Genomic DNA, 3,218 nt, shown 5'->3' with positions numbered 1-3,218 from the left:
GAGTAGCTAATGACATTCCTTTTTACACATTCAGGAAGCTGAAATTCACAGACACAAAGTAATTGAGGTTCAAAGCTTAGAAGAGTAGAGATTGGGCCAAAATAACCCAAGTTTGAATTACAGCTTCACCACTTATGGGCTGCGTGGGTTTGGACAATTCACTTGGCCCTTCCTAGAGTCTTCTTCCTCCATACTGCATGCCTCTGAGGGCATAGGTCTTATACCTCATTGCTGAACATGCCTGAACATTCTGAGGTCTTTGTGACATATCCTACTAGTCACCTAAAACATCCATTCCTCCTGCACTCCAAGTCCTTCTTGACCAATAGAATCCAATTTTGTGCAGGCACCAGGTAGGAAGCTTCACCACCATAAGCTCAGAATGAGTCATGATTGGTCTAAGCCGAAAGTGGAAATTGACTTCCTCTTTGACTGATACTGCTTTGGGGGTAGTTATATCAATTTCTGAACAACGAGATGAAAGAGGAAAGTTGCTGGAGACTACCTTACTAAAAGACAACAAATGGTGGGTAGAGAATTATTTCTGCGGCTGCCCTCCTTCCTTCTTACTTGGGTTGTGTCATTAATGTATTTGAAAAATACTTACTGAGTTCCCACTGTGTGCCAGAAACTAAAATAGGATCTCTAGAAAAGTAGTAAACAGAACAGACAAAATCCCTACCCTAATGGAACTTATAATGGAGGAAGGTAGGTGATAAACTAGTTTCAAAAGTTAACCTGTAGTGGTGAGAAGCAATATGAAGAAAAGTTAAACAGAATGGGGAGATAGTGATGGGGTGCTGTTTTATACAACATGACCAGAGAAGACCTCTTTAATCGGGTTAACCTTGAGTAAAGAGTGAAAAGAAGTGAGGGAGCAGATATCTTGTGTAAGAAAATTCCAGGAGAGAGAGTAATAAGGGCAAAGTCCTTCAGGCAGTAGAATGATTGGCATCTTGGGGAAATTAGAAAGATATCAGAGTGACTGGAGCAGGGTGAGCTAGTGCCAAACTTTTGGACCACGACCCACAGTGAGAAATTTTATATTCTAACCCAGTACACACACACATGCCCTCACACACACTGAATTCAAAGTTTCACAGAAGAACCCACCTTTACTGTGTGTAATGCACTGTGATAGTGTCTCTTATATTTTTTATTTCATTAAAATGTCCTGGTCATTACTGTCTAAATTGACTGTATAACATTCTAGTAGGTCAGAACCCACAGTTATAACGAGCTTGGGTGAGAGTGATAGGAATTAAGATCAAAGAGGTAATGGGAGGCCAGAGAACAGGCTTTTTGGATTCTGCAAGCAAGCTGAATGAGTAGGGGGGCTATTAGAGCATTTAGAGTTAAGGAGCGATTTGCATTTAAAAAAAACGACTCTGATTGCTCTTCGGAGAATGTAATATAGTAGAGCAAAGGTGGAAATACAGAGAACAGTAAGATGCTATTTTGATAGCTCATGTAAGAGATGATGGGGGCTTAGACTATCATCTTAAAGGGGTAGGATGAGAGATACTAAGAAGTGGCCTGATACACTAGATTTATCTCAAAGATCCAACAGGATTTTCTGATGGCTTGGATGTAGGCTGATAAAGGTAAAGAAAAAAGGATGATTCCAATGTTTTAGACCCGAGCAACTGGAAGAACACAGCTGCTGTTTAATGAGAAGAGTCAGACTGAGGACAAATTAGGCTTGGGAAAGGGAGTGAAACTTAAAGTTCAGTTTGGGACATGTGAACTTTGGAGACATCTCAGTGTAGATGTCAAAAAGTCAGTTTTTTATTCAGGTTTGAAATTTAATGCTGGAGAAATAGATTTTGATAGGTTTATAAGTGGTGTTTAAAGCTCTCCTGGATAATATTACCTAGGGGTTGTGGAGTAAATACAGTAAAATGATGCTTAAATCTTGAGCCTTGAGGCACATAAAATTTGGATGTTGACAGGTGAGGAGAAACCAGAAGAGAGGATGGAGATGGAGTGACCATAAAGGTGAAAGGGGGACCAAGAGTGAGTGGAGTCCTGGAAGCAAAGTCAGAAGGTGTTTCTCAAAGGATGGGTCATCCTGTGTATGAGGTGATGTTGATGGGTTGAGTAAGAGTAAGGGCTGAGAACTGTTGAATTAGGCAATGTGGAGGTCACTGGTGACTTTCAAAGAAGCGTTTCAGTGGGGTGGTGCAGGAAATGGCCAGATTGGATTGGGTTCCAGGAAGAATGGCAGGAGATGGAGAGACAGAGGGTATGGGAAATTATTTTAAAGAGTCTTGCTGTAAAGGGGAACAGAGAAATGGGATGGGAGCTGTTAAGTGAGAATGTCATACTTGCAGTGTGGCCGTTTCTTTCAATAACAATAGAGAGGCCAAGCAACCTTCAGAGACTTTGGACAGGGACCTTGTATCTATGGGGTGTGATTTCATTAAGTAAACAGTAACTATTACACTTTAAGCTATCAGTCAAGCAATCTATTAGTTGCAGCCAAATGCATCTTAGCAGCAACTAAGTATATGTTTTCATCAATTTCAGATTCCTGGCAATATGGGAGTGCAGTTTGAAGTGTGGGCATTGGAGTGAGTTCCTGAGGGGCTGCTTACCAGCTGTGTGTGTTCCAGGGGGAGTTATTTAACATATGGAAACCTCAGTTTCATCATCTAAACAATTGGTATTACAATTGTTTTGAATCCATAGGTGTTACGGTCTGAATGTGTCCCCCAGTATTCCTGTGTTGGAAACTTAATCCCTAATTCTACAGCATTGATTTTTGAGGCTGTTTGGGAGGTGTTTAGGTCATGAGGGCTAAGCCCCCCATGAATAGACTAATGTCATTATAAAAAGAGAGGGGGTGGATTCACTCTCTCTTGCTCTTCCACCTTTGGCATGTGAGGATACAATAAGAAGGCCTATGCCAGATACCACTGGCTCGATCTTGGATTTCCCAGACTCCAGAACAGTGAGAGAATAAATTTCTGTACTTTATAAACTGCCAAGTCTCCAGTATTATGTGATAGCAGCACAAAACAGACTAAGACATTAGGGTTAATTAGTGGAGGAAATGAGATAATCCATAGAAGCACTTAACATAGTGCATTGGACATTGTAATTGTTTAATAAATATAAGTAATTAGCATTCGTTTCCATACTCTGATTTTGTAGCTTTGAACCTTCATTCAGCCACCTCTGGTTTTAAAAAAAATCCCTTCTGTAACCTAGTCTTT

General features: G+C 40.6%; 1 long non-coding RNA gene across 1 annotated transcript; it reads left to right on the top strand.

Moving 5' to 3' along the window:
• Positions 1 to 368: 368 nt before the first annotated feature.
• Positions 369 to 2,621, top strand: LOC131382001 (uncharacterized). Its single transcript, XR_009211132.1, has 3 exons — positions 369 to 526; positions 1,953 to 2,082; positions 2,530 to 2,621. It is a non-coding gene; the product is annotated as an uncharacterized LOC131382001 (long non-coding RNA).
• Positions 2,622 to 3,218: the final 597 nt, after the last annotated feature.

The sequence above is a fragment of the Hylobates moloch genome, unplaced genomic scaffold, assembly GCF_009828535.3.
Source record: "Hylobates moloch isolate HMO894 unplaced genomic scaffold, HMol_V3 SCAFFOLD_19, whole genome shotgun sequence".
Taxonomy (NCBI): domain Eukaryota; kingdom Metazoa; phylum Chordata; class Mammalia; order Primates; family Hylobatidae; genus Hylobates; species Hylobates moloch.
Note: the sequence above shows the minus strand (reverse complement) of the source record. Positions and strands in the feature narration are given on the sequence as shown.